The following is a 23,612-nucleotide window of genomic DNA, read 5'->3' on the forward strand; positions in this document are numbered from 1 at the left end:
GCTGAACCCACAGAACTAAGCCCTGAGAAACAGAACGTGTGATGCAAAGTGCTTGCTGACCAGTGACTGTACTGATGCAGCCAAGACCATTCTCGCCAGGAAGGCTTTTTTGTGAGTGTTGGAAGGATGGTGTTTAGAGGTGAAGAGTGGGTCTGTGGATAGTGTGTTACTTCTTTAATCTGAGCCAGGGGTTGCAAAAATGTGATTTGAAAGTTGACTCAGTACTGCAGGTATTTGAAACACTTAGCGGGCTTAAAAAAAGTTTGAAATCATATTTAGCTCTTTTCAGGCAAAGCACTTTGCAGCTAGCCTAACTCACAAGTTTAATTTATGGGCTCCTATAGGTATAGTTTTTGATCCTTATATCTGAGCTATTCTTGGATCTCTACTGGAAAGGCGACCAGCATTTGTCAAACAAAAAATCTGTTCTTTAACTGCCAATATGCAAGTGTCATGCTCTTACATTTTAATAATGCTAATTTCCACAATTCTCAGGAAATAACTACTAGGTAGGACTTCCCTGGTGGCTCAGGGGGTAAAGAATCTGCCTGCAATGCAGGAGACCAGGGTTCAGTGTCTGGGTCAGGAAGATCCCCTGGAGAAGGGAATGGTAACCCCCTCCAGTATTCTTGCCTGGAGAATCCCATGGACAGAGGAGCCTGGCAGGCTACAGAGCCATGGGGTCACAAAGAGTCCGAGACGACTAAATGACTAACACTAGGATTTCCTCCCAGGCCTCTTTCTTAAAGCTTTGTCCCACTCCTGTTTACCCGCCAGGGACAAAAACAAAGCTAAAAAAGTAGCAAGCCATCGTAAAAGGAGGTGGGTCTAGGGGGTTGGGAATCAGGAGCAGATCAAGTTCTGCAGGACGTCAATTGCCAGCAGATGGAATTTTGTCTTTATCCTGAAGATAGTCAGCAGTCTCTGATAAGGAGATAGAATAAAAATTTGAAAGCAGCCTCTAAATTTCAGAAATGGAATCCATTCATGAGAGTTCGTTTCAAATAGGAATCTCCACACTTGGAGCGTGAGATCCGGCGTGTCAAGCAATTTCTGTCAGTCTCCAGATTAGTGATGGGTGACTTGGCACCGGGGCCGCTGGGCTGGCAAGAAAGGCGCTCTCGTGTGTCATATCAGGGACCGCCACAGGCACCCGGGGCCATGTGACTTGTCACTTACAGGAGGACACAGCCTGAGATTGTTCCATCCGCCGGCTGCTGAGTCATCCGACTCTGGGAGCTATTTAAACAGAAGTCTCCAGGAGACACACAGTCAACACTCCACTCAGACAGTTCCCAGACCTGCGGAAACCATGTCCAGCTTGGACTGCCCACGACACGTGCAAAAACGGTTTCTATCCTCTTCCCAATTTTATCACTCTAGGGGGTTCTGATTTCTGCCTCCTTTCCTCCAAATGGGCCTCTTTAGCCAATCCTCCAGGGGGCCCTTGGCCTCAGAGGCCACCAGTGCCTGTTTCAAAGTTTCCTCACGGCCTGCCTAGTACAGTATTTCTGTCAAGTCAGCAAACACGAGGTGAGCGGTGGTGATGGGTGAGCCACTGATCTCCAGGTAACGTTGTTGGTTAAAGGATAAATGAGACACATTCCTTGCCTTTAGAGGCTGAGTCTAGTGGAAGAGACTCTTCCAGGCAACTACAATTTACAAAGTGACGGCTCCAAGACAGGTAAGTACAAGGTGATGTTTTGAACCTTAATTTGGGGTGGGGAGGATGTGCATGCCTGCTCAGTCACTAAGTCGTGTTTTGACTCTTTGGGACCCCATGGACCGCAGCCTGCCAGGCTCCCCCATCCATGGGAAGTGGTAACTACTCTTCTCTAAAAGCTGTCACCCTCTGTGTGTGGCCGTCTGGGAGGAACTGAAGCGATGTGGGAGGCATCAAAGGGATTTGGGAGGATGGGCGTTTCAGAAGGGCTTTGCAAATCTGACAGTGTGCTTGCATTTCCACCTGTCTGCCAGCCGTCGCCTGGTTTGACCTGGGCCCCGCCGGCCGCTCTGTCTGACTGTGAGTTCTGTTGATGGTTCTTCTCCCTGCCCATTCCCTAGGTGCTCTCTCCAGTGTCAGATGAGGACTCTCGTCACATTTGGCTGTCATCTATCAGCCACGACTGTCCTGTCCAGAAGCACTGGATTTGGCTTTCAAGCCCGCTTCCTGGCTTGTCTATCTCCGCCACTCCATTAAGGATACTATTTGATATCACATGTGCTGCAAGCGCTGTTGATGAAAGTACTAAAGCTGCTGGACGTGAGTGACGTCTTTGGGAAGGATGAGACAGTGTGCCCATGTGGTCGCTGTGTCCAAATGCTGTCCTTACCTCCCAACGGAAAGGTACAGTAAATAAAGGGAAAGGGCAAGACCTTATTTGAGACACCAGATATGAGCTAGGAGCTGTCCGAGACGCTATGCAAAAGCTTTTTTTAGTTCTCCCAGTAACAGTGTCTGGATGTTAGAACCCTATTTTACAGTTTGAGGAAATCATGGCTCAGAGAGGTTAAGAGACGTATCCAAGGTCACACAGCTCTCCAATTTTTTCGTTGAGCATGAATCTGAACACAGGCCTATGTGACTTTGTCTCTTGTATTCTTTCAACTCCTGGAGTAATTCACAGAAGGATCTGTGGAATATTAATATGGCAATAAGAGTTCTGATTCCAGTCTGACAATTGGTCTTCTCAGAGTGATATAGGTACAGGATGTGTAGCACAAGTATCTGAATCTTTGCAACATGAAACCTGTCAGAACAACTTAGAGTAGAAGGAAGCAAGCAACACATAGTAAAATCTAATTCATCAGGTGAAAATATGGATCAATAAATTCACGTTTGCAGAACTCTATTGAAGAATGAAGGACCCACTGGGAAAAAGTTGAGAAGGGAAATCTGTCTGTTTTTATGACTTGTTGATATCTATGGCGTTTTTCCTGAAGCCCCAGAACAATTTACAGCATTGCCAGCAGCATTCAGTACATTCAGAACAGGATCACTTCACCCGCAGCTGAACGAGGGCCATGCTTGGGACAGCTCTGAGACGAGCCTTCCAGCAGACATGCCAGGGAGTAAGCCAGGGTCAGTGAACTAAAAGAAGAGTAGGGCCATTTAAAGCAACACAGTTTATGTAAGTGTGATCTAATTGCTTCCACTGGAAATGGGTCAGATTTGAGTCAAGAGGGCCATAGGCCTTAATGACCCCAGTGAAATCAGATTACGGTTTTTCTTTCCGTCTCCTCAGAGAATACGGCCCTCTGATGAAATCAAGATGCTTGGATTCATTATGATCTACCAGGTTTCCCACTCTCTTCTTGCTTTCTCCTAGCTGACTTGCTTTTTATATTTTTCTTTTCAGTTAAACCCATTAAACTCAACAGGATCTATCAGACGACAGATGACAATAAATGGACAATGGGGAACAGGGGAAAATTATGGGATAAAGAAATAGGTCTTTTTCGCCTCTCAGAGCCGTGATTCAGTTCTGACTCAAAAGGAAGTGTGCCACCTACTGAATCACGGAAACCACTTCCTGTAGCTGTTTGGTTTATTCTGGAAGGGCAGCAGGCCAAGAACTGCCCTGCCCTGACCCTGACTGACTCTCCGGAGCCAAGGCGTTCACAGCGTGAGGTGGTTTGGCCTCAGACTCTGCGAACATATTAAATGACAAGTGTTTCGTATCCTAGCAAGGAGTCTTCAGCAACATGAAAACGAGCATGGGCTATTTGCAAACCAAGTGTGTCATTACTCAACCTCCATATCCTTACTGTTTCTCAAGGTATGTGCTCCGGATGACCACTCAGGATCTGGATGCAGACTGGTTCTGTGTTTCCTGAGGGCAACTTGGGCAGCCTGCAGCAAGGCATTTCCCCAGATGAAGTGGCAAAAGTACCCTTCCATCCGTGCAGCAACACTTGATTTGTACCCATTCATTCAATGTGTTTTGGAGCCCCTGTTCAGGGCTACGGACCATGCTGGGGTAGGAGTAGAGGATACAGGGGCAAACAAGACCTTCCAGCTCCTGACCTTGTGATACTGATGTTCTATGCTTTATGGAAATTACACTCTCCCTCTAAAGGCAAGGGGCTGTGCTTTGCAAACCATGAAAGGGAACATCAGCTAAAGGAAAACTGTATTTCCTCTCTACCCACAGAACGTTTCTGACACCAAGATGTATGGGTTTTTCCATACCAAGAAATTCTCCAGTTCTTGGCAAACCCTGAGCATCCTACAGTTCAACTCAATTCTGTCTGGAGTTACAGCCCAGAACCCTCAGGTTAAGGGCTCAGTCCCATAAGAGGAGCCCCACCTTCAGACACCAAGTTCCAGCTGTCACCTGTATGTCTGACTAACTGGCTCTATGGAGCATTCCCATGATCCCCTCCTCAGGTTTAATAATTTGCCAGAATGGCTTACAGAACTCAGAAAGAACACTTAGGTTTACTGGTTTATTGTAAAGGGTACCACTCAGGAGCAGCCAGATGTGAAGTGATATGGGGCAAGGTTTGGGGATGGCGGGGTGAGCAATGGAGGTTCCATATCCTCTCTGGACGCAGCCCCTCCTTAGGATCCTGATTTGTTCACAACCTAGTAGCTTTCCATAATTTAGGATACTTATGGAGACTCCATTATGTAGTCATGATTGACTAAATCATTGATGTATGGTGACTGAATCCATTTCTAGTTCCTCAACCCTCCCTAGATGTCAGGGATTGGGGCTCCACTGGTAATCAGCCCCCTCCCTCCAAGAGTTCAGTTGAGTTCAGTCCAGTTGCTCAGTCATGTCCGACTCTGCAAACCCATGAACTGTAGCACGCCAGGCCTCCCTGTCTATCACCAACTCCCGGAGTCCACCCAAACCCATGTCCATTGAGTCGGTGATGCCATCCAACCATCTCATCCTCTGTCGTCCCCTTCTCCTCCTGCCTTCAATCTTTCCCAGCATCAGGGTCTTTTCCAATAAGTCAGCTCTTCGCATGAGGTGGCCAAAGTATTAGAGTTTCAGCTTCAACATCAGTCCTTCCAATGAATACCCAGGACTGATCTCCTTTAGGATGGACTGATTGGATCTCCTTGCAGTCCAAGGGACTCTCAAAAGTCTTCTCCAACACCACAGTTCAAAAGCATCAATTCTTTGGTGCTCAGCTTTCTTTATAGTCCAACTCTCACATCCATACATGACCACTGGAAAAACCATAACATTGACTAGACAGACCTTTGTTGGCAAAGTAATGTTTCTTCTTTTTAATATGCTGTCTAGGTTGGTCATAACTTTCCTTCCAAGGAGTAAGCGTCTTTTAATTTCATGGCTGCAATCACCATCTGCAGTGATTTTAGAGCCCAGAAAAATAAAGTCAGCCACTGTTTCCACTGATTCCCCATCTATTTGCCATGAAGAGATGGGACCGGATGCCATGATCTTTGTTTTCTGAATGTTGAGCTTTAAGCCAACTTTTTCACTCTCCTCTTTCACTTTCATCAAGAGGCTCTTTAGTTCTTCACTTTCTGCCATAAGGATTACCTGTGTCATAAACTCAAGTATGGTTGAAAGGAGCTTACTTTCAAAACTTTCAAGATCTGAATTTCAAGATTCACAACTTTCATCTTTTGAATTGCAAAAGATGTTCCTAGCACCACTATCACTTAGGAAACTCCAAGAGTTTTAAGCGCTCTGGGCCAGAAGCTTAAAGGAAGGAAAACAAGGGAAGGAAACCAAAACAAGTATTTCTTCTTCTGTTTTGGGGGGGTCAGGGGGGTTGTACCACATGGCACTCAGAATCTTAATTCCTCAACCAGGGATGGAACCCCTAACCCCTGGAGTAGAAACAAGAAATCTCAACCACTGGACTATAGGGAAGTTCCTATATTTCTTATTATATCACAACATCTAGCATTGGGCCTTGCATGAAGCAGCCCCCTCAATATTTGTTTGTTAAGGAAAAATATGAAAGAAGGAAGAAGGAAGAATGAATAAAAGAAAGAAGGAAGGGAGGAGGGGGAAAATCTATTATTTTTTGCTGTATTTGGAAGTAAAGATGAAAGCATTAATTTTTTTTTCTTCTATAATGAGAATTTCAAATAGACTACAGGTTCCTGATCCACTATAGGTGGATCTGGAAAGTCTCCTGTGACTGAAGACACTTGTGGGCTCTTAACCAGGAAAGTTCTGGAATCAAGGAGGCCCATTCTGAGATCAGGTCAACACTTGAAGTCCTGAGAACCCCCTCCGAGACTGAAAGTCTCTTTGTTCTCTTCCTTGGAATGGGCCATAATCCCTAAAGACAGAAAATCTATTATTCCTGTGATGGTCCATGCCCAACAGATGTATCAAAGAATGGTTGCAAATCTGTGCAACAATAAGCAAATAATTTACCCACTTCATAAAAGAGTTGTGAGAATTCAACAAAATTATGTCCATCATGGTGCCTGACCCATAGTAGGCTCCTTGTAAATAGAAGGCATCACAACTGCAACCTTTCTTATTATCGTTGCCATCAATTTTTCCACGGCTATTACTTGTTTTGTGTGCTCTATCGCTCAGTCGTGTCTGACTCTTGGCAACCGCATGGACTATAGCCTGCCAGGCTCCTCTGTCCATGGGATTTCCCAGGCCAGAATACTGGAGTCGGTTACCATTTCTCCTCCAGGGGATCTTCCTAACCTAGGGATCAAATCCATGTCTCTTGCCTCTCCTGCATTGGCAGGTGGATTCTTTACCACTGAGCCACCTGGGAAGCCTACCACTATTACTTAGGTTGCCTGTATAAAGCCAACAATTTTTCCAGGTATGACCAGTAGTCTTTTGTTTAATCATATAAGTCTAGGGTTCAGAGTGTCTCATCTTTTTTAGACCCATATTCTTTTCTGAACAATCCTAAAAACCCAGTATTGACCTCCCAGTTGAAAATCCCAGTCGAGAAGATATTGTCTAGGTTACTTAGAATGCTTAATTTATGAGAGCAATATTTTTTCCCAAACATAAAATTATATCACTGAATGTTTTTTAAAATGATATGTAACTCAAATATAAGTAGAGTTCAGAGATAAACAGGCATATTAAAAATTTTAAGAATTTATTTGAGCAAGTGAAATTCACTCAGTTGTGTCCGACTCTTTGTGACCCTATGTACTGTACAGTCCATGAAATTCTCCAGGCCAGAATAACAGAGTGGGTAGCCTTTCCCTTCTCCAGGGAATCTTCCCAACCCAGGATTGAACCAGGGTCTCCTGCATTGCAGGCAGATTCTTTACCATCTGAACTCTCAGGGAAGCCCTAAAGATTAGACTAAATGGAGCAGCATCAAACCAGAAGTGGTTAGGAATACTCCACCAATAAGGAGGCAGGGAAAGACTTCTATAGAAAAGAGGAGCATGACAGCAAGGAAATTATTGGCTATAGATTAAGTGGTTGCATCATTTGAAAAAGCCTGGTTGGCTGTTTGTGGCTGGGTGTCCTTAGGTTTCGATTTCTTAACCTTGAGGCATTTACAGGCTTATATTTTAGTTTACTTACTAGGCTGCTAAGGCATTAGAACAACCTCAGATTAACAGCCTCCTGATTTAATTAAGTAGGTTGTTTTGCCCCTGCCCTAAGGTCTACTTCCTACACATTTAGCTCAGATGGTAAAGAATCTGGTTGCAATGCAGGTGACCTGGGTTCGATCCCTGGGTCAGGAAGATCCCTTGGAGAAGGGCATGACTACCTACTTCATTACTCTTGCCTGGAGAATCCCATAGACAGAGGAGCCTGGCAGACTACCATCCATGGGGTTGCAAAGAGTTGGACACAACTGATCGACTAATGAAAAAAAAAAGAAGAGGAACTTTTTTTTTTTTTTAAAGAAGCAAAAGAAAAAGAGGAGAAGTAAGAAAAGATATAAGGGAGGATAAAAGATCCCCACCAAAAATCCTGAAAGGCAATGAAAGCTTTATTGGAGTTTCCTTAAGGGCTGCTGAGGCATTTGTACTGTACCTCACACCACAAAGATAATAAACATCTTGTTGAAACTTTGACCAGTTTCACTCAGAGTTTCTCTTTCTGTAGAAATCCCAACATCTCCCTTCATATAGATTCTTCCTTACCAAGATGACACTTTTCTTCTCCTATTTCCTCCACAGTACCTCAGAGTTTGCCCCCCTGTTCTCACAGAGATCAATTTAACCTCTCTGCCGCCCTATCATGTCATTTGGCTCAACAAAGGACAGGAAATTAGATCCTAGTTTGTTGTTCAGTCGCTCAGTCATGTCCGACTCTTTGCGACCCCATGAACTGCGGCAAGCTTTCGCCAAATCGAGACATTATAGTTGCCAACAATATTAAAGCAATTACAGCAAGCAAATAAACTATTTCACAAAAGTCTCAGAAGCCCAACAACAATTTAAGCCCTCTTTTGCATGTATACTTTTGGTATTGGTTTTGTTCGCTCACTGATGTATCCCAAGTGCCTATAGGAATAACTGGCCTAAATATGTATTGAGTAAATTAGTTTGAGACCTAACATTTCAAGTGAAACAAAATACCATTAGATTATCTTGTCTATTTTTTCCTCTTTAATAATGTGTGTGAGACAAGTTGTCACACATGCATCCACAGGAAAGAATACAAGTTTCTGTCATTAATATTTTATTATGTCACTTTAGGTCAAATGTTACAGAAGATTATATTGAACTTTTGACCAACCTATCTACTTTTTTCCATTGGAATATTGGCCCAACTAAGAAATAACATCAAGGAAAAATTATTTTTTGGCAGCAAAATATCCTCTCTAAATTCTTATGTGTTTTGTTTTGATTTTTCCTTAGTGACTGGAGGTCAGTTTCAATCCACTAAAGCACAGATTCCAAATTTTCAATCTGGTTTTCTTGAGTACAGACCGTATGCCAAGAATGAGGCAACGACACGATATCACTACCAAGGCAGACACACAGACCCAGAGTCCAAAGCATGTTCCAGTGACTTGTAAGCTTCTCGCCACTCAAGTTTACTCCCCAAACCACACTTTTTAATTTCAAATGGATCTATTCTCCCTCTCTATAGCCAATTCTTATGAAATGTTTTGTCTAAAGCACTGGTCAGGGTGTTCCAGACCTTAAAAGATATCATAATGGGGGACTTCCCTGGTAGTCCAGTAGTTAAGCCTTTGCACTTCAGATGCAAGGGGTGCAGGTTCAGTCCCTGGTTGGGGAACTAAGACCCCACGTGCTGCCAGGAATGGCCAAAAACATAAAAATATTTTTTAAAAAGATATAATGGAATTATCTGTTGACTACAGACCATGTGTCCTCTATGGATCCTCTTTTGCTTCCTTTGAAAACTTGGATTTTAATATGCTTGTGAGTGAATCAGTGACTATAAGTGTAATTATCAAAGAAATAATATTTTCACTTTAGCCCAGTAAAAAAAGGAGCTAAGTATTTTCGGCAACCCCCAAAGAAACCCATGTTATTACATATGTGATGTTGATGAAAAACAGTGACCCAAAGGAACAGTGGCATGCCCGACAACCAAAGGAGCAGACGTGCACCACAGTATATGAGCACCAGGTCTGGATGAGACCTGTCTCTGCTATAAGACCGGGGACAATTCACTTAATATGAAGCTTAACTTCTGCTGTGACTCAAGTATTGATAAACTTATGCGCTTATTTTGTAACTCTCCTTAGTAAAGTCAGCTGTGTCTATTGTTCCATGAGTCTTCATTGCTCAGAATAATCTTTTCCTGTTTTAGCCACATTCTCTATCATCAACAGAGATATTCACCTGGCTATTTTGGTTTCTCTAATCCTGCTGTTGAGAACACCTCCAAGGGAGCTTTTGGTCAGGAGCTGACCACGGCATTTAAGGTCACATGCTCTTGGTAGAGAAGGAGAATTTGAAAGGAAGCCAAGATCAAACCACCAATAATATATATTTTTAAAAATCTGGACCTAGTCACTTCCCTGATAATGATGTTTAATTTATATTTGGTATGTCCTTAATACTGCAAGCTTTTTTTTTTTTTAATGCATCACCTCATTTAATTCTTATAGTAATCCGTTGAAATCAGATATCAGGGTATTTGGGGCTTCCCTGGTGGCTCAGTGATAAAGAATCCAACTGCCAATAAGGGAGACCCAAGTTCAATCCCTGGGTTGGAAAGATCCCCTGGAGAATGAAACGGCAACCCACTCCAGTATTCTTGCCTGGGAAATCCCATGGACAGAGGAGCCTGGAGGAGTCCATGGATCACAAAAGAGTTGGGCATGACTTAGCAACTAAATAACAACAATCAGGGTGTCAGACTATAAGTGATAGGAAAAAAACAAAAAATGAACTTCAACTGACAAGCAGTAAGGGCATTTGTTGGCTCACGTTACTGGTAGTCTAGAGAGAGGGCAGCTTCAGGTTTGGTTTATGGATCCAGTGGCTTTACATTGTCACCAGATCCACAGGTTCTGTCTCTGTCCTGACATCCAGGGGTGGATCCCTCCGAACACCAATTCACCTCTGTAGGATGGCCATCAACACGAAATCTGCTTCCATATTCATATCTAGCAAAGGGGAGTGAGTGTCCCCACATGCAATGAAAAAAGTGAAAAAACTGCCCTCTCCTCTTCATGATCTGCCTAACTTGTCAGCTGCTTAGGTCTGAAACAGAAAGTGTTGGGAGTGACAGTCAGGGCAAGGAGGAATGTTATGGCATAATTGACTCAGCTTCTTGAATCAATCCTGGCTGACTTGGATAAATAGAATATATTCCTGGAGCTGGGGCAGTTTTCTGAACCACGTTGCCTATTACACAATGAAAGAGGAGTGGAGCAAATCTGGGGGGAGGGGGGCAACTACAAAGTGCATTACAGGTAAAATACTGCTGTTTCCTAATTTACAGATGAGAACATTGAGGTATAGAAGAGGGAAGACAAGGAATGCCCAAGGTCATAATTGAATCTTAAAAGTCTATCTCCACCGTAACAAATTATCTTTCATGTATATTTCTTGGAAGATTATGATATACAGGAAGAATTAAGGGAAAAGAGGGACTTCCCAAGGGGCACTAGTGTTAAAGAACATGTGTGCCCGTGCATGAGATGTAAGAGATATGAGTTTGACCCCTGGGTTGGGAAGATTCCTCTGGAGGAGGGCATGGCAACCCACTCCAGTAGTCTTGCCAGGAGAATCCCATGGACAAAGGAGCCTGGTGGGCTACAGTCCATAGTGTTGCATGGAGTTGGACACGACTGAAGCCGCTTAGCACACAAAGCACTAGGCATCAAGAGATGAGATTACAGTCTTTCCCGTGCCCAATTACTTGCTGTATAACTTCTTTGAAAATGAGAATTATAAAACCTCCTTACTGAAATAGTAGCAAATAGTCAAATAGAAACCTTTCAGAAGAGTGGCATTACTTGGGAACTTTTTGAAGCCCAAGTCCTCTGCCCTACCCCAGAACCACTTAATCAGAAGTTCTGAGGCTGGGGTCCAGTGATAAATACTTTATTAATAACAAGCCCTCCAGGTGATTTTGATGGCTGCTAAAATTTGAGAACTGCTCGTCACACACCTTGGTTGGTGCCTAAGCTTTTATTTGTTGTTACCGTTCTAAAGGCAATAAGTATATTGACTTCTAAGACTTTACAATTTAGGGAAAGACAGAGTTCTTTATCAGGTTCTTTAATATAGGACCATACTGTTTGATAAATGCTCCAATACAGGTGTAATTCACTTTGAAAGATTATAAAGAGTTGAATCTATTTCTAATAAGATGAATCACAGTAGGCTTTATAGAATAGGCAAGAGACACAAAGGGGAACATAGCTATGAACTAAAAGCAGCAGAGATATTTAAACTTTCAGTGGTTACAACAAAGTTATATCTAAAAAGTTAAAATACAGTTGACCCTTGAACGATGTGAGGGTTGGCAATGCTGGCCCTCTGAACAAAAATTCGAGTATAACTTACACCTACGCCCCTAGAAACTCGGTCCCACATCTTCAGATTCAACCAGCCCAGGACTGTGTAGTACTATAGTATTTACTATTGGAAAAATTCACATAAAAGTGGTTGCTCACAATTCAAACCTGTGTTGTTCAAGGGTCAACTGTGTAAAAATACAAACTAATATAATAGAGGCTTCACATATACAGGAATAAAAGCCTATCAGAAGTCAGAAGATGATAGTCCTGAGGTTATTATACTTACCAGCTGCCCCTTAACATTGTTACTTAGTTGCTAAGTCATGTCTGACTCTTTGTGGCCCCATGGACTATATACCCATCCAAGTTCCTCCCTCCATGGGATTTCCCAGTCACTGAACCCATATCTCCTGCATTAGCAGGCAGATTCTTTATCACTGAGCCACCAGGGAAGCCTGGCTGTTAATGTGCTGTTTCATAAAATAGAAAAGAGGTTGGACTCCCACCCCTACCCCTACCCCGTTCTTAACCAGGGGAAGTTAAGTTAGAGATGAGGCATCTGTAGATTTAAAGATTCCACAAGGAAGTGTGGACACACTCTGGTTAAGAAGCCCCAGACTCAATGGTCTCTAATCGGTGACCATGTAAAGAATTCTTAAAGAAAAACTAAATACATTAAGAAAGAAGCATGTAAGTACCATTAAAAATCTATTAGCCAGATTCTTCTTTTTGTGGTGGTTGTTTGCTTAACACCTCTGTAAGTCATTTAGTTCCTAAACACCCAATTGATCAAAGGGATACGTCTGTATTATGTACCAACTAAAGAGTCCCCTTCCCTGTATGGATCACAATGTCCTTGGCAGTCACTTCCATACCAGATTAATGAGAACTGTTGTTCTCATTTTCCAGATGGATAAACAGAGGATAAAGGCCTTGTTATGGGTCACACATTTCAGTCACCAGTGAAACACATTGGATGTCAGTCTTCTCGTCCCTTCAACAATGAAGAGTTTTTAAGCTTTTGCAGTCAACAAGAACTTCTGGAAAGATTACACTGCCTGGAAAGTCATATATATGGATGATATCCACAAATAGGAGAAAAATGAAATTAAAGCTGAGTGTCTAAGCTCACTGACTCTTAGCAGGAAAGACAGAAGTACAAAGATTTAGCAAAGAAAGTTTTGAAAGAAAATAAATATAGCTGATTATCAAGCGCTGTTTTTACACAGTAAAACAAGGGCAAAATTACTCTTCTTTAAGTAATAATTCTTATCTCTTGATTGAGTCACTCACCCATTCAATAAATACCTATTGATTGCCTTTTATGTGTCACATACTCATCTCTGTATTAGAAATGCAACAATGACCAAAAGCAGATAATAATAACATATAATGCAGTACATACTAATACTATATTAATGAATAGTAATAGCTTGCTGAATAAAATGTCACAGTTCAGTTCAGTCGCTCAGTCGTGTCCGACTCTCCGCGACCCCATGAATCACAGCACGCCAGGCCTCCCTTTCCATCACCAACTCCCAGAGTTCACCCAAACTCATGTCCACAGAGTCGGTGATGCCATCCAGCCATTTCATTCTCTGTCGTCCCCCTCTCCTCCCGCCCTCAACCTTTCCCAGCATCAGAGTCTTTTCCACTGAGTCAACTCGTCGCATGAGGTGGCCAAAGTATTGCAGTTTCAGCTTTAGCATCAGTCCCTCCAATGAACACCCAGGATTGATCTCCCTTAGAATGGACTGGTTGGATCTCCTTGCAGTCCAAGGGACTCTCAAGAGTCTTCTCCAACACTATAGTTCAAAAGCATCAATTCTTCGGCGATCAGCTTTCTTCACAGTCCAACTCTCACATCCATACATGACCATGGGAAAAACCATAGCCTTGACTAGATGGACCTTTGTTGGCAAAATAATGTCTCTGCTTTTTAATATACTATCAAGGTTGGTCATAACTTTCCTTCCAAGGAGCAAGCGTCTTTTAATTTCATGGCTGCAATCAGCATCTGCAGTGATTTTGGAGCCCAGAAAAATAAAGTCTGACACTGTTTCCACTGTTTTTCCATCTATTTCCCATGAAGTGATGGGACCAGATGCCATGATCTTTGTTTTCTGAATGTTGAGCTTCAAGCCAACCTTTTCACTCTCCTCTTTCACTTTCCTCAAGAGGCTTTTGAGTTCCTCTTCATTTTCTGCCATAAGGGTAGTGTCATCTGCATATCTGAGGTTATTGATATTTCTCCCGGCAATCTTGATTCCAGTCTGTGCTTCTTCCAGCCCAGCGTTCCTCATGATGTACTCTGCATATAAGTTAAATAAGCAAGGTGACAATATACAGCCTTGACGTACTCCTTTTCCTATTTGGAACCAGTCTGTTGTTCCATGTACAGTTCTGACTGTTGCTTCCTGACCTGCATACAGGTTTCTCAAGAGGCAGGTCAGGTGGTCTGGGATTCCCATCTCTTCAGAATGTTCCACAGTTTATTGTGATCCACACAGTCAAAGGCTTTGGCATAGTCAATGAAGCAGAAATAGATGGTATTCTGGAACTCTCTTGCTTTCTCCATGATCCAGCGGATGTTGGCAATTTGATCTCTGGTGCCTCTGCCTTTTCTAAAACCTGCTTGAATATCTGGGAGTTCACGGTTCACATATTGCTGAAGCCTGGCTTGGAGAATTTTGAGCATGACTTTACTAGCGTGTGAGATGAGTGCAGTTGTGCGGTAGTTTGAGCATTCTTTGGCATTGCCTTTCTTTGGGATTGGAATGAAGACTGACCTTTTCCTGTCCTGTGGCCACTGCTGAGTTTTCCAAATCTGCTGGCATATTGAGTGCAACACTTTCACAGCATCATCTTTCAAGATTTGAAATAGCTCCACTGGAATTCCATCACCTCCACTAGCTTTGTTCGTAGTGATGCTTTCTAAGGCCCACTTGACTTCACATTCCAAGATGCCTGGTTCTAGGTCAGTGATCACATTATCGTGACTATCTTGGTCGTGAAGATCTTTTTTGTACAGTTCTTCTGTGTATTCTTGCCACCTCTTCTTAATATCTTCTGCTTCTGTTAGTTCCATACCATTTCTGTCCTTTATCGAGCCCATCTTTTCATGAAATCTTCCCTTGGAATCTCTAATTTTCTTGAAGAGATCCCTTGTTTTTCCTATTCTGTTGTTTTCCTCTATTTCTTTGCATTGATCACTGAGGAAGGCTTTCTTATCTCTCCTTGCTATTCTTTGGAACAACCCAGTATTAACTAGCATTCTCTCTGGGGGCTTCCCAGATGGGCATAATGATAAAGAATCTGCCTGCCAATGCAAGAGACGTGGGTTTGATCCCTGAGTTGGGCAGATCCCCTGGAGGAGGAAATGGCAACCCACTCCAGTATTCTTGCCTGGAAATTTTCATGGACAAAGGAGCCTGGCAGGCTACAGTGCATGGGGTCACAAGGAACTGGAGATGACTGAGTGGCTGAACACACACACACACCCAACTCTTCTAACTGTACTTCTTTATTTCCTACTCAAATACTGGAGGAGATGTGTAAAACAAAATAAAAGCTACCTTGATATTGTTTAAACACAAAACAACAGTGTTCTTTCAACTGTGCTTGAGATGGAATAAAACACAAGCACATCTGACATTAACTTTCAATGGTAAATTCATTATATACATGTTTTTTAAGAGTAAATGCTTTGGGGGCTTTAAAAAACATCTCTTCATCTTTTTAAATGTCAATGTACACACACTGATGATGCTCTCAGAGGTTAGGAAATCTTTTGAGACAGAAAGTGGGAATAGGGTGATGCAATATTTCTGAGTGTCATGTGATTTCACAATTTCTTTTTCCGTCTGTTTGTATTTCCAAAAAGGAAGACTCATATGTCAACAAGCTCATGAACTGAAGCTTACAATGACAGAAACAAAACTGTAGAGTTTCAAATGCATGAATATAGGTAATCATGTTTTTGATGGGATTCTGGCTGGCATTAATGTTTGATCTCCTGAGAAACATTAATTTTTCTCTGACAAATTTGCTAGCTTGCTTCATCTGAACACATGAACTATAAACAATGCCTAATAAGAAAATTTTCTGTTTTCTCCAAGGTCAAAGTTGAAACAAGTAGAGGAAATTCAGTTTTCCTTACTTGACATTATTCATTATTCTTGTAGTCAATATTCTCATAAAGATTGCAAACCTCTTACTGTTAGCACAAAAATGCAGCAAATTCCCAGAGCTAAAATGTAAACTGATGAAATTGGAAATATGTAAAAAGATGGTTATTAACTTCTTCCATTTCCAGACATAAAGTTTGAACTTTGTGCTCTCATTGTTAAGACAAAGTCAATGTAACTGTAAACAAGAAAACATATTCTTATTTCCTCATATTCTACTACTCTAAGCATCTATGAGAATTTTTTCTGGTACTTAAACCATTAACCTACTTATGCTTTCAAAGTTTCTGTGTGTTTTTTCAATATTTGTTGAGCATTTCTGGTATAGTATAGACAGCTCAGAGGAGCCTGGCAGGCTACAATCCACAGGGAAGCAAAGAGTCAGACATGACTGAGCGACTCTCTCTCATAGATGGCCCAGTGACAATAGGGAAACTAGGAAGAAAGAAAAAAAGTTTTGCAATGGCATTAAGAATAGCAGCAATAAAATATAATTGCCTGGAAATCACAGCCTTGGAGGCAGGTTGGTTAAATAAAATGCGTCATATTTGGTTTGGAGTCAAGAGATGATTAGAATTTGTCTCTATTGAACATTTATTTGGCAAAATTTAGCCAAAGTTTCATGACTCCGTATTCAAAATAAAGCGAAAAGAATGTGAAGATGTGAATTAATTTTTAAAAGTAAAATTGTCAATTAAATATAAAGTGGCACAAAAAGATTATGTGGAAATGAAATGCAAATTAAGCGTTTTATTGCCAGATCCAGAAGCAAGGCTTTGAGAAACTGTCGTTATTATAATTGCAGAATTCTTCACTGCATATTCTTTCAATATTTTTAGGTTGTTCTCATCTTTACTATACCACATTGCATTAATGGGTACCACAACCTTGTTTGTTTAGTTTGTTCACGTCACAGTCCACTTTCCCAAGGAGATTAAGAATTATCCTCCCGTACAGTTGTGACCTGATCACAGCAGTTTAAGTCCCATGCATTTAACACTTCTGCATAAAAAGAAACACAACCATACTAGAATTTTGATGATGATACGATGAATCACATCAGTAGCAAGTTATATGAAGTTTTAAACTTGTTAGAGCAGATATGGTAGTAAAAATAAAATTTCACCTCCCTAAAACTCTTCTAGTCACCAAGGCAATGACTTTAAAATAAATGCTGCATGAATTCCTTCCACATCTTGCTAGTGTAAGAGTATTAATATACCTCGCAAAATGTGTAACTCATTAGCAGGTAGTAACTCAAGCAAAGGAAGCACTCTGGCTGGATGAGGGATTGGTCAGCAAGGCCTGAATCATGGGAGGTTGGTCTCTGGTGTATCCTCTTGGTCCAGAAAGTGGGAGGCGGTGGTCCAGTGAGCCAGGAATTGCCTGGCAGCATCAACATCCTGGCTATTGCTCAGGGTAGGTTGCATTTTTTGGCTTTTGCTCTCAAACCAAAAGTTCAAGTATGAAAACCAGGACTGAAACCTCTTCTCAGCTAGAGCCAGGATACCCCCAGTTCAGCCAGAAGTTAGTTTGAGGGTGGAGTGGCCCAGCATTCCAGGAGCGGCACATGTCAGCCGGAGGTGTGCCAGGGCTGTGTCCCAGCTGCTGAGCTGGGCTTGCCACACATCCTTCACTTGGTTAAAATACTGAATTTCTGGGCAACTGGGCAGAGATGCTGTTGATTCAGAGTCAAGATGCATGCTGAGTCTATTATCTCACCCTTGGGAGGCATGTATTAGAGAACAGTCAGGCTGTAGCCTGTAGATTTCAGCCCACCTCTCCATCAGGTACAGAAAGCTGCTCCTGAACCCTTTTGTTTCCTGTTCTTCAGAGTAAAGCACTCATGTTCCCCCCTTGCTTCTTTTGTAAAATCAAAGGTTTCTACAACAGTGGTTCCCGGAGCTGATTCTGCAACTGAAGGAAGGAAACACCTCTCCACCGCTCCTTCTGGCATGACTTGTTCCCTTTCAATGCTGGCATTGATGTTCTTGTTCATAAAATATAAATATATATATATATTAAAACTACAATGTAGACTGTACTTACAGGGAAAAATATCAGAATAGCATCTTCAGTTCAGTTGCTCAGTCATGTCTGACTCTTTGCGACCCCATGAATCCGCAGCACGCCAGCCTCCCTGTCCATCACCAACTCCCGGAGTTCACTCAAACTCATGTCCGTTGAGTCGGTGATGCCATCCAGCCATCTCATTCTCTGTCGTCCCTTTCTCCTCCTGCCCACAATCCCTCCCAGCGTCAGAGTCTTTTCCAATGAGTCAACTCTTCGGTGAGGTGGCCAAAGTATTAGAGTTTCAGAATAGCATAGAGTTGTATAAATCGAAGGTAGAAGAAGTTCATATTATTACCCTTCTGTACCCCCCGCCTTGGTGCTTTTCTGGAGAAAATGTGTGTGTGTGTGTGTGCGCGCCGAGTCGCTTCAGTCATGTCTAACTCTTTGCGACCCTATGGACCATATCCAGCCAGGTTCCTCTGACCATGGGATTCTCCAGGGAAGAATATTGGAGTGGGTTGCCAGGCCCTCCTCCAGGGGTCTTCCCAACCCAGGGATCAAATCCGCCTCTCTCATATCTCTTGCATTGGCAGGTGACTTCCTTACCACTAGCACCACCTGGGAAGCCCAAATGTATATATATGCTGGAGAAGACTCTTGAGAGTTCCTTGGACTGCAAGGAGATCCAACCACTCCATTCTAAAGGAGGTCAATCCTGGGTGTTCATTGGAAGGACTGATGCTAAAGCTGAAACTCCAATACTTTGGCCACCTCATGAGAAGAGTTGACTCACTGGAAAAGACTCTGATGCTGGGAGGGATTGGGGGTGGGAGGAGAAGGGGACGACAGAGAATGAGATGGCTGGATGGCATTACCGACTCTATGGACATGAGTTTGAGTGAACTCCGGGATTTGGTGATAGACAGGGAGGCCTGGTGTGCTGTGATTCATGGGGTCGCAAAGAGTAGGACACGACTGAGCAACTGAACTGAACTGAACTGATGCACATATACACAAATAAATATACATATATATGTAAATGTGTCTATGAGTTTGTGCTTTTGGGGGGTTGTTTTTACAAAAAGGGGCTCTCAGTGAGCTCTTTATCTGCTAAAACGTGTTCCGGGGCAGCAGGTGGAGAAGATGCAGGTGCAGCTTGCCTCCCTCCTCTCCTTCTCGGTTTGCCCCTGCGCTGATTCTGTGTGACCTCATGACAGAGGAGAACCCTCTGGTGTGGCATCCAGGATGTGTCATGCAGCAGAGGCATGACCATGGGCACAAAGAGCATCTGGTTTTCAAAGATGAGTCACGAAGCCAAGAGTCAGGTACTTTGGTTTCAGGGCCCAGCATAGGCCAGCACCAGACTGACTTTAACCAGCCAGGAGGGGACATGCTAATGAATTCATGACATGTGATTCAGCTGAAAATGTCAACGATTTGAATGCAATGAAATTGGAATGAACCTTCCCAGTGGCTAAAATTTTATGGCTCACTTTTGCATAGCTCTTAGCACAAAAGGCAATTAGAATATATGTGCAAAGTGGCAGACTGATTTGTTCACAGGCACAGACACACACACACAAATATAGTGCTTTTCACACATCTTAATTGCTTTTCTACTAAGGAAAGAGAAACTGCAAATCATGAAACTGTGGCGTCCTTCACAATGGCAAGCCACTCCAGTTCTCTTGCCTAGAAAATCCCATGGACGGAGGAGCCTGGTAGGCTGCAGTCCATGGGGTCGCTAAGGGTCAGACACGACTGAGCGACTTAACTTTCACTTTTCACTTTCACACATTGGAGAAGGAAATGGCAACCCACTCCAGTGTTCTTGCCTGGAGAATCCCAGGGACGGGGGAGCCTGGTGGGCTTCCGCCTGTGGGGTCACACAGAGTCGGATACGACTGAAGTGACTTAGCAGCAGCAATATATCCTGAAGACTATTGAAAAATGACAAAAAGATACACATTTAAAGAGCAAGTTGAGGTTAAGACACTGCTGACGTTAAGACACTTAACCTAGAAGACAATGATAAAGTATGACTGTTCACACACAAAATATACACATCTCTGTACAGCAATTTTACGAGTTACTATTAGAGATAATGTTTAAGGTTATTATTTTTTGCATTTCTCTTGCTTTCCCACATCAGCCTGTAGATTAGGGGGAAAATATTGCCTTGGAAAGATCAAAGATAGTAAAAAAAAAAGAGAAGACTACCAAAGTAAATTACTCAGTAGCTTTGCTGAATGCTCAGATAGACAGAATTATTTTGAAAGCCCATGTTTACAAAAGAATAAAGGATATTTTAAGTCCACAAGACTTAGAGCCTGAGGGAGCCAGAGCCCTAGGGAGCTTCAGTGTAAGGCAGAAAGTGGGTAAAATGGCTAGTGTCCTTATCTTTAAGATAGGAGATATATGCTTCTCCAGTTTGAAGTGGTGAGAAATTCAAAGGGAGACCTGGTTAGCACCTGGGGCCCTGAGAGGGCACAGTAGAAGCCCCATAAAGACTTAGGGAGACTAGAGATGGAGAATGTGGGAAACCTTGCCTCTGTTCATAGCGTACGCCCAGAGGAGGCTCCAGACATTTCAGAGAAGTGTCATGTCCAGCTGGACAACAGAGCATAGTGGATGAGGGAGGATCTGAGTGGTCAGAACTGAGGGGAGTCTCACCCCACACAGGGCACGAGGGGGCCCACCAGACCCCCCCAGATCTCAAGAGCACGGGGGGTGGCTGACAATAACCAGGGGACCCAAAGGAGCCTGGGTTAGGATGAGGAGGATATAGAATTCCGGTCATGACACCTGCAGGACGCGGACTGTGAGCATCAGCAGTGGAGACCAGAGGGACAGAGCAGACTGGGCTCTATGCCCCCCAAGGCCGCAGGGACAGAGGATGATGGAAGACCAAGGACTGCATTCTCACCGGATGTCAAGCTGATATACATGCTTTACTCTCCTCTTTTCAGAATCGCATCTCCAGGAAAGGAGATGGGAAAGACAGAGAAAGAGTAATCCTAAGCTAAGTGAGAATTACTCAAAAGAAAATGAGTTTTGAACTACCAAAATGCAGTTTTCCACTGGCAATGGAAGTAGGGCTAGGCTAAGATTAGTAATAGAGAAACAAAACTGTTAGCCTCCAGCTCTAAGCCCCCCTCTAAGCCTAAGGGAACAAGGTAGGCTGTAGAGAAGCATTATCTTTGTCTTACAGGAAACCACCAGAAACAAAAAACAAGACTCCACCAGAAGCGGTTGAACCAAGTAGGCTCAAGATGGCAGAAGTTTTGACCTTCAGTGGACCTTGACTTTATAATAGACTCATTGTAATACATTAGCATGCCACAGAACACACCCACCAGTGCCATGACTGTTAACAATTGTCATGGCAACAGCCAAAAGAACCCTACAAGGACTGATATAGTTGTGAATATTTCTCTCTTTACTCAGTTCCCTCCCTTTTACCTTGACCTTCTTGTATATATGGTGTCTCGGCCCGAGTGCATTTGAAAGTTGACTTGCAAATTAAGTTCTTTCTCCATTCTCTGGCCATTGAATAAAGCTTGTACTGTTTCAGTCTCAGCAACACTTTCCTTATTGGCTGTATTTATCCAAACAGAAAAAGAATCATCCTTGCCAAGACATGAGGCTTTTGTTGGGCTAGGGCCCAAGTGGGGGGGTCTGTATAACCAATTCTGTAACAATGCTATACCTGAATCTTTGTCTGGAATTCCATGCCCAGTGAAATACAGAAGCTCAGTCATAATATCATAGACTCCAGTGGCAAAAAACAGCTGGATAACCTTGGGCACATTTTTTAATACAAGATTCTGCTTCAGTTAAACTAGGAATAACAGTATCTTGTAGCCTTATTGTGAGGATTAAAGGAGATACAGGTGTTACCCTAAGACCTGGCTTATGGTAAGCCCTTACTAAGTAACCCACACCAGTACTCTTGCCTGAAAAATCCCATGGATAGAGCACCTGGCGGGCGACAGTCCAGGGGGTCACAAAGAATCCTATGTGACTGAGTGCACGTGCGCACACACACGCCTTTGGCAGACATTACTTATCATGATTGGGACAATAATTATCATTGTGCATTTGTTCATTCTGAGTCTGAACTTTTAATTCAGTTCAGTTCAGTCGCTCAGTTGTGTCTGACTCTTTGCCACCCCATGGACTGCAGAACTTTCCATTGGTAGGATTTAATTTCAAATCTTGGAAGATGATGCTGTGAAAGTGCTGCACTCAATATGCCAGCAAATTTGGAAAACTCAGCAGTGGCCACAGGACTGGAAAAGGTCAGTCTTCATTCCAATCCCAAAGAAAGGCAATGCCAAAGAATGCTCAAACTACCGCACAACTGCACTCATCTCACACGCTAGTAAAGTCATGCTCAAAATTCTCCAAGCCAGGCTTCAGCAACATGTGAACCGTGAACTCCCAGATGTTCAAGCAGGTTTTAGAAAAGGCAGAGGCACCAGAGATCAACTTGCCAACATCCGCTGGATCATGGAGAAAGCAAGAGAGTTCCAGAAAAACATCTATTTCTGCTTCATTGACTATGCCAAAGCCTTTGACTGTGTGGATCACAATAAACTGTGGAACATTCTGAAAGAGATGGGAATACCAGAGCACCTGACCTGCCTCTTGAGAAACCTGTATGCAGGTTAGGAAGTAACAGTCAGAACTGGACATGGAACAACAGACTGGTTCCAAATAGGAAAAGGAGTACGTCAAGGCTGTATATTGTCACCTTGCTTATTTAACTTCTATGCAGAGTACATCCTGAGGAACGCTGGGCTGGAAGAAGCACAAGCTGGAATCAAGATTGCTGGGAGAAATATCAGTAACCTCAGATATGCAGATGACACTACCCTTATGGCAGAAAGTGAAGAGGAACTCAAAAGCCTCTTGATGAAAGTGAAAGAGGAGAGTGAAAAGGTTGGCTTGAAGCTCAACATTCAGAAAACAAAGATCATGGCATCTGGTCCCATCACTTCATGGGAAATAGATGGAAAAACAGTGGAAACAGTGTCAGACTTTATTTTTTGGGGTTCCAAAATCACTGCAGATGCTGATTGCAGCCATGAAATTAAAAGACGCTTGCTCCTTGGAAGGCAAGTTATGACCAACCTAGATAGTATATTAAAAAGCAGAAGCATTACTTTGCCAACAAAGGTCCGTCTAGTCAAAGCTATGGTTTTTCCCGTGGTCATGTATGGATGTGAGAGTTGGACTGTGAAGAAAGCTGATCGCCGAAGAATTGATGCTTTTGAACTGTAGTGTTGGAGAAGACTCTTGAGAGTCCCTTGGACTGCAAGGAGAGCCAACCAGTCCATTCTAAAGGAGGTCAATCCTGGATGTTCATTGGAGGGACTGATGCTAAAGCTGAAACTGCAATACTTTGGCCACCTCATGCGACGAGTTGACTCACTGGAAAAAACTCTGATGCTGGGAAAGGTTGGGGGCGGGAGGAGAAGGGGACGACCGAGAATGAGATGGCTGGATGGCATCACC

General features: G+C 43.0%; 1 long non-coding RNA gene across 1 annotated transcript; it reads left to right on the plus strand.

Moving 5' to 3' along the window:
• Positions 1-1,276: 1,276 nt before the first annotated feature.
• Positions 1,277-9,943, plus strand: LOC129559329 (uncharacterized). The gene is made up of 3 exons (XR_008686518.2): positions 1,277-1,684; positions 2,065-2,347; positions 3,360-9,943. It is a non-coding gene; the product is annotated as an uncharacterized LOC129559329 (long non-coding RNA).
• The last annotated feature ends 13,669 nt before the right edge of the window (positions 9,944-23,612 follow it).

The sequence above is a fragment of the Moschus berezovskii genome, chromosome 8 (assembly GCF_049115385.1).
Source record: "Moschus berezovskii isolate FMDL1 chromosome 8, NW_MosBer_1.0, whole genome shotgun sequence".
NCBI lineage: Eukaryota > Metazoa > Chordata > Mammalia > Artiodactyla > Moschidae > Moschus > Moschus berezovskii.